Here is a 10,995-nt window from a genome sequence, read left to right on the forward strand (position 1 = left end):
ATAAATTATCAAGGGTGCATGGGAGAGGAGGGCAGGGGAAGGGAGGGGGAGAGGGGAAAAAGGAAAATGAGCTGATTCCGGGAACCCAAGAGGCAAGCAAATTTTGGGAATGATGAGGGCAACAAATGTATAGATGTGCTTTACACAATTGATCTATGTATTGAGATGAATTGTATGAGCCCTAATAAATTGATTAAAAAATAATAATAATAAATAAATAAAACACACACACACACACACAAACAAAATCACTCCTGGTTACTGAGAATCTTAAAGGTACCAAAACTTGATTGAATTTATATGCAACATTTGTAATAATCACACTTGCGTTCAGGAATCTTTGCAGCTTGTTAAAAGAAAATTACTTGGTTAGTTGAGGAAAATGTTCAGAGTCCTCTGAAGAAAGCCATGAAGCCTTCTTCTTTAGAAGCCTCGGCTTTCTTTTGTCAAATTCATAACCGCAGCCATAAATGTTGACAATAGAACAGAAATCTAACAAAGTTAGTCTTTTTTTTCCCCATTTGCTTTATAACTAAACCACTATTAGACATGCTTAAAATGGGCTATTCTTGCCATTGTGCTCATGGCATGATCCTGGTACTTACTTACTCCACTAAATGATGATCCAGAAAGAGGAGCATTCAGAGGGTTGCTCCATACCTAATATATAATAACATGATTGCAAACTAGTTATTCAGTTGAAAAGAGTCTCTCAATCTCTCAGCCTATTGATGAAATAACAAATTCCCGCTGCTCTTTAATAAATATATGGATCAATTGTATTATAAGGCAGCTTCGAATTCTGCCCCTTAGCAACTGGCATAGTACATCAGACTTAAATTTCCCTCTCTCATTTTGCTTGAGTGTTGTAATATAAGGGCTAAAAGGTTTTTTTAATTAGCCTTTAAAAACACACCCACAATACTGGCAAATGCTTCTATTAGCAGGGGCCTTTAGAAATAATACCACGTTGTGGGTGGGGAAAAAGTAGTTCCTGCTATGGCATTTAGACTTTTTTTTTAATGGCTATCACAGACATTGTGAGAAGCCTGAATGGTGGAATGATTATGATTGCAGGGTCAGCAGTGTTGAACCACTAGCCAGCTCCTCGAGACAGACAAGACTTTCTACTCCCTTAAACAGGTACTGTCTTGGAAACTCATGGGGGCAGTTCTACCCTGTCTGATAGGTTTGCAATGAGTCTGTGGCAACTCAATGGCAGTGGGTGAGGGATCACAAACATTTAGCAATCTGTGACTCTTCTACATCTTAGGCATTGGATAGAAAGTTCTTTTTCTTTACATCCCTGGTGTTTCATTAGCATAAAAACAAAAATAACATGTTGTTGTTATGTGCCTTGAAATTAGGTCTAATTCATAGAGCCCCTTGTGCACAACAAAGAGAAACAGTACCCAAGCCCAAACTGTCCTGACAATGGTTATGTTTGAACCCGTTGTTGCAGCCAGTCGTATGTCACTGAGGGTCTTGCTGAGGGTCTTCCTCTCACACTTTCACTCACACTCTACTTTACCAAGCATAATGCCCTTCCCCTGGGCCTGAACCCTCTGAAAATATGTCCAAAGAGTGCCACAGAAAGTTTAATGGTGGGGAGCATGTTATTAGTGATGCCTTGGACTGGTCAGTGTATGTCATGTCTTCTTGGCACATTGTGTATGTGAGTGAATGAGCTGAAGCTGACCTGTCCGTTCTAAGTCAGCCTCGGTATGACTTTGAGGAGATATGGGCGCTCTGTTCAAGGAGGAACCATGGGACTCTCCTAAAAAGTACCCAAGATCCCTGGGTAGTGCAAACAATTTGTGCCCCACTAGCAACCTAAAGTTTGACAGCTTAAATCCACCCAGTGGTGCCGTGGAAGAAACAGCTGGTGATCAGCTTTTGTAAAACGTGTGTCCAAGAAAAACCCTATGGAGCAGTGATCTCTGCCACACGTGGCATCGTGTAACTTGGAACCAACTTGATGGCAGTGGGATTCCTTTTAGAAAGGGAAACCTGCCCTCTATCCCAGAGTATTCTCTGACACAAAGGTTATGAATGTTTGATACACATTTTAACACAACTATCAGTTAATTCCATTTGCAACCTTATTCCATGACTGCTCTCCAGGTTTCTAATTCAACTTCTTCCAAATTAATTTCCTTGCACCATTTCCCCGTTGTAGTTAGATGTCAACTTGAAGCTACATAAAAGTGTCGGGGTGGAGGTTAGCCTGTCAATTAGGTCACAGCCTCATGATGCCTCGTTGTGAGTATGGCCTTCTCATAAGGAGAGTCCTGGGCAAACCCCCCCCCCCGCCCCCCCACTGCCTTCACCTTCGTGCTGAGGAGCCATTCTGAGCACGGCCAGAGCCCTGCGATGCTTCCACCACCATGCCACCCACATGACTTTATATCTACAGACCTGTGATATTCCTGCATTCTGCATCGTTGCATGTGGCTGTGTGAGTTTGAAGAGGTACTTATAGGCTAATATCAGACTTATGGACATGAGTTGAATTGGGCTGGGATGTTTTCTTGATATATAATTACTTCTTGATACAAAGCTCTGTCTCATACATATATGAGCACCACTGGATTTGTTTCTCTAGCAAGGTAACACACCCATGTTCTATTTAACAATAACAAACAAGAAAAATAGGACTTCCAGGAAGATGGCAATTGAGTAACACTTACCAGAGGGACTCCCTAGAAATCAGCACAGGAGATTTACTAAGAGGGAAATTCCACATTGCCGAGTCCCAGGAGGAGCATCATAAAGATAAGTAGGTAGAGATCCACTAGGTTCTGAGAAGCTGGGAGCTTTTGGCTCACCACAATGGAGGCCGGCTAGGGTTTGACCTTAGCCCCACCACTGACTCGGCCAGAGAAGGGATCATTTGGAGCCAGCGCAGGCGCATTATCTCAACACAGCCACAGCTTTCCACTGCCTTGGGAGAGGGATTAAACCCCTCCAACCCCAATGTCAGTGATGAGGGCTCAGCTATATTGTCACTTTTGTTTCTATCTCTTCTCTCTATTTCCCCACAGTCTCGGTGGGCTTAGGATTTTTTTTCCCTTTTTCTCTTTCCTCTTCTCTCACAAGCCACTGCTGACTTCCAGACCACTCCTAGGGCATTTATGCCTGCCCTCCACTCAGCTGAGTGCTCCACCCTCTGCAGCATAAACTGAGGTTGGGGAATGCCCACCCACCCTCAACAAAGGGATATCCCACCCACCTTCTTCAGGATAAAGCCTGCTTGCATGGCTGGGGGAGTTCCTATCTGTCCACTGTGGTTCCACGTGACTGAGAGAACTTCCTCCCGCCTGCCTTAGTGCCTCACATAGCCTAAGGCAGCTCGGCCAACACTCACCAACATTCCACGCTGCTGCAGGAACCTCTGCAGCGATTTTCCTGACCAGGGAAATTCTGTCCACCATTCGCGGTGCTCTACACAAAAAGGGCAACCCACCAGCCTTCTGTGGCATTCCTGTTAGAGCAGGCACACCCTCTGCAATGCCACAAGCTGCCGTGGGCCACACCATCATGGCTTATGGTGAGATCACCTAGTACAGCACCATCCTCTTGGGTCCACAACAACCCAACCAGCATCCCCTGAGAGGATCATCTAACTTGTACTCCAAATAGCAGAATACTGGTTGACTAGGGAAAGAGTGTAGCCACAGGAGGATAAAGTGGTAGGCTAGTTCCATAGTGAAATTAGCTGCAGGCAGTTCGAAGACGCATTCCTACGAGTCTCCCAGAGAAAGCCAGTGCTCTTCAACTCCCTGGAAAATGGCACCTGGCTCCTCTAAAACAACACAATGCAAACAGCCATCAGCCCCAACAACCTCAATGAAAAGACAGGAGAAACAAAAGGCAATGGCAGAAGATGTCCTGAACAGAACGACATGCATAGAAGAAACAGACATTGAACTACCACCAGAAATACATTTTCAGAATTCTACTTGGAGTCATACAGGATATGAGAGAAACAATACAGAAAAAGGATGAAATGATAGAAGAGATAAAGTCCATACACCAAAGGGAAATGCAAGAGTTAGGGACGAGATAACAAAAAACAGTAGCAGACTCACGGACTTGGCCAATTGACTGGAGGAGGCAGAGAATCACACCAGTGACCTATAGGACAGCCAAGTAGATTTTAACAAACACGAACAAAAATCTAATTAGATCGTCAGAGAAACTGAAGAAAACCTAAGAGCTATGTCTAATGCTATGAAGAGGAACAACATCAGAATAATTGGATTACATGTGAAAGACACAACAAAGAAGTCATCTGCAACAATAGTGAGAGAATTCTTGGAGGAAAGTTTCCCCAGCTTAATGAATGAAAACCAGGAAACCATTCAGGAGGCTGAAAAACACCAGCTAGAGTGAATTCCAAGAAGTCACCAAGTCACACAATAGTTAAAATATCCAACTTTGAGAAAAAGGAGAAAACCATGTGAGCAGCTAGGGAACAAAAGCAATCGCATACAAAGGTTCAAAAATAAGAATATGCTCAGACCTATCAGTGGACACTATGAAGTGGAGAGAGTGGAGTAACATATTCCAAAAATAGAAGGAAAATAATGCAAACCCAAGAATACTCTACCCAGCAAAATTATCTATCAAGATAGATGGAGAAGAGTCTTCCCAGACAAGGAAAAACTCAAAGAATACGTTAGAAGAAACCCAGCCCTACAAAAGATCCTTGCTGACCCAGTATGGGCAGAAGAACAGCACTCACCAAGCACAAATAAGAGACGACCACATAGAACAACCACACCCAGCAAGCAATGAAAAGAAAACAGCACCCAAGATAGCATTGTTTAAGGGGGGAAAGAAGTCAAGAATGAACCACTTACACAAACACACACACACACACACATGCACAACACACTGATAAGAAAGGGAGAAAAAAACAGAACACAAAAGGTATAAGATGACATCACAGAGTCCACAGATAGAGATAATAACCCTGAATATCAATGGTCTGAATTCAGGCATTAAAAGATTGAGGCTAGCAGACTGGCTTAGAAAACATAACCCATCAATCTGCTGCCTACAGGAAACATATCTCAAGACTACAGACAAAAATAGGCTGAGAATCAAAGGCTGGAGAAAGGCATACAAAGCAAAGAGCAATTTTAAAAAAGCAAGGCTTGCAATCCTAATTTCGGATAAACTTGACCTCAAAGTGCATAACATAAAAAGTGATAAGGAGGGACACTATATAATGCTCAAGTGAACAGTAGACAAGAACCACTAAGCATTTTAAACATATATTCCCTGAATGAGAGACCCACTGAAAACATCAACCAAACACTCCCAAAGATGAAAAGAGAAATCACAGCCTCAACAATTATAGTAGGAGACTTCAATACTCTGCTCTCTGAGAAAGATAGATCACAGGGAAAGAAACTAAACCAGGAGGCTAGAGATCTAAACACTACAATTACACAATTTGACCTGCTCAATAGTTACAGTTTTTCATCCAAATACAATATAATTCACATTATTTTAAAGCCCACATGGCACATATTCAAAGACAGACCACATGCTGGGACACAAGGTGAATCTACATAAATTTAAGTACACTGATATCATACAGATCTCTCTCTGACCACTGTGATATAAGGTTGGAAATCAACAAAAGGAAGATGAAGAAAACTAGAGCAAACAATTGAAGAATGAATAACTCTATTGCAAAAGTTGTGTGTACTGACCCAGATCAAAGATTAAATTAGGAAATTTCTAGAAACCAAGAATGAGAACACAACGTACCAAAACCCATGTGACACATAAAGGCAGTTATCAGAGAAAGTTTCATAGCAATACATGCACACATGAAAAAGGAAGAGAGACTTATGGTTGATATGCTGGCACAAAATCTACAGCAACTAGAGCAGAGTCAAAATGACAATCTTACTAATAGTAAAAGACAAGAAATAATACAAATCAGTGCTGAGATTCAGGAGAGGGAAAATAAGAAAATTATGGGAAAAATTAATGCTGCTAAAAATTGGTTCTTTGAAACGATAAACAGAATCCACAGACCTCTGGCAAACCTAACCCAAGAAAGGAGGGGACAAATTTCAATAGGATGAGGTTTGAAAGGGGACATTACAACAGACATTAATTAAATCAAAAGGATAATTACACAGTACCATGAAGGACTGTATTTCAATGAATTCAACAACTTGGCAGACATGGACAAATTCATGGAAAAACAATCCCTCCCTAGACTATCCCCAATGGACGTCAAAAATCTCAACAGACTCATAGCAATAGAAGATATAGACAAGGTTATCAAGAGATTACCCAAAAAAAAATCCCCTGAACCAGATGGCTTCACAGGAGAAGTCTACCAAGCATTCAGGGAGGAACTGACACCAATCCTACACAAACTCTTCCAGAACACAGAAAAAGATGGCAAACTCCTGAACTCCTTCTATGAAGCTAGTATAACTCTGATACCGAAACCAGGCAGGGATCCCATAAGAATCGAAAACTACAGCCCAATATCCTTAACAAACATCGATTCAAAATTCTTTCACAAAAACTGGCCAATAGAATACAAAAGTATATAAAACAAATAGTTCACCATGACCAAGTGGGATTCATATCAGGGATGCAGGGATGGGTCAACAGATGAAAGAACATTAGTAGCATTCACCACATAGACATGAAAAACTATAAGAATCTATTATCGATAGATGTGGGAAAGCATTCGACAACATCCAACACCCATTCCTGTTTAAGACACTCAAGGAGGCAGGAATGGAAGGAAAATTCCTCAAGATATTACAAGCTATATATGAAAATCCAACAGCCAACATGGTAGTTAATGGAGAAAGGATGAACACAATCCCACTGAAAAAAGGGGCCAGACAAGGATGCCCCTTGTCAACACTCTTATTTAACATCGTACTGAAGCTTTTGGCCAACAGCATAAGGCAAAGAAAACACATCAAGGGCACCTGGGGAAGGAAGAGGTAAAACTATCGTTATTTGCAGATGATATGATTTTATATATGGAAAATCCCAAAAGCTCCACAAAGGGAGTACTGGAAGCAATAGAGAAATTTGGAAGAGTGGCAGAATACAAGTTCAACAACGGAAGTCTATTACCTGCTATACACATCAGACAAGACCACAGAAGAGGCGATCAAAAAGGTGGTACACTTTATAATAGTCAAGCGCAAATTGAAGTATCTAGGGATATACCTGACTAAAAGAACAAAAGATTTATATAACGAAAACTACAGAACACTATTACAAGAAACCAAGTGACCTCAACAAATGGAAGAATATCCCATGCTTGTGGATTGGAAGACTCAATATAGTAAAGATGTCAGTTCTGCCAAAGGCACTGTATAAGTTTAATGCAATCCTGATACCATTACCCTTATCTTTCTTCAAAGAAATGGAAAAACTGATTACCAACTTCATATGGAGAGGGAAGAAGCCCAGAATTAGCAGACAGCTCCTCATGAAGAAGAACACAGTGGGAGGGCTTGCTTTATCCGACTTTAGCAAATATTATACAGCCACAGTGGTCAAAACAGCATGGTGTTGGTATAATGACAGATACTCAGACCAATGGAGAACTGAAAACCCAGAAATAAAATCATCAGCATACAGACAACTGATCTTTGATAAGGGCCCCAAAAATATCAAATGGGAAGCAGATGCTCTCTTCAATAAGTGGTGCTGGAAGAAATGGAGATCTACCTGCAGAAAAAAATGAAGCAAGACCCTTATCTCACTCCAAGCACAAGAATAAACTCAAGGTGGATCACAAACATAGAGGTAAAAACCCAAACTACTAGGGTCATCAATATGGGAATTGGGACCAACCTGAGAACTTTGGCACAGGGAATACACAGGCTGTCAGAAATAAGGAAGGACACAAATACAGATGAGTCACAAAATATCAAGCAGCATATAGTGAAGATAAAGCACCTGGATACATCAAAAGAATTCACCGAGAGGAGTAAAAGAGCCCACAAACTGGGAAAACATCTTTAGCAATGAGACATCAGACAAAGACCTTATTAAAATCTATAATACTCTGCTACCTTCCAAAAATCAAAAAACTAAATGCCCACTGAGGAAGTGGGCAAGGGAACAGAACAGAAGTTTCATAAGGGAAGAAATCCTAATGGCCAATAAACATATGAGAAAATGTTCCTGATCGTTAGCCAGAAGAGACATGCAAATTAAAACAGCTTTGAGATACCACCTAACACCCTCAAAGAGAACCCAATTAGCAACAAGTGTTGGAGAGGCTGTGGTGAGATAAGAACTCTCATCCACTGCTGGTGGACCTGTAGGTATGTACAGCCACTAGGGAAATCAATTTGGCAATATCTAAAACTGATGGAAATGGAACTACCATACAACCCAGCAATCCCCCTACTGGGCATATACCCAGAAGAGGCAAGAAACAAACTACGGCCAGACATCTGTGCTCCAATGTTCATTGCAGCACAGTTCACAATTGCAAGGAGTTGGAAACAACCCAAATTTCCTTCAACAGAATAGATTAAAAACTGTGGAACATACATACAATGGAGTACTACGCATCCCTAAAAAGCAGTGATGGACACATGAAGCACATCACCGCATGGGAAAAACTGGAGGAAATTATACTAAGCAAAGTAAGCCAAGCACAAAAGCACAAATACATCATGAGCCCGCTGAGGTAAGCTTAAAAAAAAAAGGCAAAAGGGACATAGGGAAAAAGGTACTGTACACAAACATTCCTGGGGTGAGGTCCAGGTAGTATGGCAGGGGCCAGACCACATCCAGGGATACACATGGTAGCCAACTAAAAAGGAGGGGAGAAAAGGAAAAAAAGACCAAAAAAGACATGGGTAGCGGGGGAACAGGGCACTAACCCACCCAAGGGAAGGGTATTGCTTATATCTCCCCAGGGAAAGAGGGACCAGATTTCAACCTGCTGCTCCATGATGTAAATGCAACATACTGGCATGAGTCAGGGGACCAGTAGAAGAGATCTAAGGGGCTGGCCCCAATCCCAACTACGTAGACACCTGCCCCTCCCCCAAGAAAAATTTACTTCAGAGGACAGCACTGAAGCTACAGCTCAGGGAGAGGGGCATGTCTGATCAGAGCATGTGGGAGCAAATGAAGGGGGAAGAAGGGAGAGTGGAGCACATCCTGGCCCACCAAGCCTCAAGGACAATATCCTTGCTCAGTGCAGCCAATGCACAGAGGACTATATGGCCGGCCCCACTATAAGACACGACATCCCTCACTGACCCATAGCCCTACAGAGTACAACACTGGAGACACAGTGTGGGAATTGCGCCCAATCTGACCCACCACACTGAGGCAAAACACTAAGGGTGTGCAACAGAACAGCAAAGGGAGCAGAGCAAGGAACTCCTGAGGGAATACCAAAAATAGACTTTGGGGCCTGGCGTGACACCCCATCAGATTTGACTGGAAAACACTCCTAAAGTTCAACAACAGACCTTGAACTATTTACAGGCTTTTTGTTTTTCTGTCATTAGCTTTTTTGTTGTTGTTGTTTTGTTTTCTTTTGTTGCTTTGTTTTGCTCTGTCTTGTTTTTGTGCATATTATTATCTCTGCAGGTCTATCAGGGGTCCTCAAAGTATGGCCTGCGGGCCACATGCAGCCCACCGAGGACATTTATCTGGCCCACCAGGTGTTTTTACCCCGTTTGTTTTTTACTTCAAAAAAAGATATGTGCAGTGTGCATATGAATTTGTTCATAGTTTGCTTTTTTTTAACTATAGTCCGGCCCTCCAACGGGTCTGAGGGATAGTGTAGTGGCCCCCTGTTTAAAAAGCTTGAATTCTAGATAATATAGGTGGGATAAACAATCTGGAGGAGAAAACAAGGTGACCGAAGGTTCTGAGTGGACATGGGAAAGAGGGAGGTAGGGGAAAGGAAGTGGTGTTAACAAACCCAGGGGCAAGGGAAAAACAAGTGATCCAAAATTGGTGGCAAGGAGGGTATAAGAGGCCTGGTAGGGCTTGCTCAAGGGCAATGTAACCAAGAGGAATTACTGAAACCCAAATGAAGGCTGAGTATGATAGTGGGACAAGGGGAAAGTAAAAGGAAACAGAGGAAAGAACTAGGAGGCAAAGGGTATTTATAGAGGTCTAAATACAGGCATGTACATATGTAAATATATTTATATATGATGATGATGATGGGGAAATAGATCTCTGTGCATATATTTATAGGTTTAGTATTAAGGTAGCAGAATGCTATACTTTGTTCTATTAAACAAGCATTCCACGATGCTCACCTTCCCAACACCATCACTGAAGATAAAGTGGGTACATAAGCAAATGTGGTGAAGAAAGCTGATGGTGCTGGGCTATTAAGGGATATAGTATCTGTGGTCTTAAAGGTTTGAAGGTAAACAAGCGGCCATATAGCTCAGAAGCAACAAAGACCACATGGAAGAAGCACAGCAGCCTGTGGGATCAAAAGGTGTCAATAGATCAGGTATGAGGCATCAAAGAACAAAAAATCATATCATTGTGAATGAGGGGGAGTGCGGAGTGGTGACTCAAAGACCATGTGTAGGCAATTAGACATCCCTACAGAAGGGTCACCAGGAGGACATGAGCCAGTCAGGGTGCAGTGTAGCCATGATGAAACATACAACTTTCCTATAGTTCTTAAATGCTTCCTCCCCCTCACTATCATGATCCCAATTCTACCTTACAAATCCAGCTAGACCAGAGGATGTACACTGGTACGGATGGGAACTGGAAACACAGGGAATCTAGGACAGATGAACCCTTCCGGACTAGTGGTGAGAGTGGCGATTCTGGGAGGGTGGAGGGAAGGGGGAACCGATTACAGGGTCTACACATAACCCCCTCCCTCTGGGTCGAACAACAGAAAAGTGGGTGAAGTGAATCATCGGACAGTGTAAGACATGACAAAATAATAATAATTTGTAAATTATGAAGGGTTCGTGAAGG

The sequence above is a fragment of the Echinops telfairi genome, unplaced genomic scaffold (assembly GCF_000313985.2).
Source record: "Echinops telfairi isolate 266 unplaced genomic scaffold, ASM31398v2 ScPeMD7_4225;HRSCAF=4972, whole genome shotgun sequence".
In the NCBI taxonomy this organism is placed as follows: domain Eukaryota; kingdom Metazoa; phylum Chordata; class Mammalia; order Afrosoricida; family Tenrecidae; genus Echinops; species Echinops telfairi.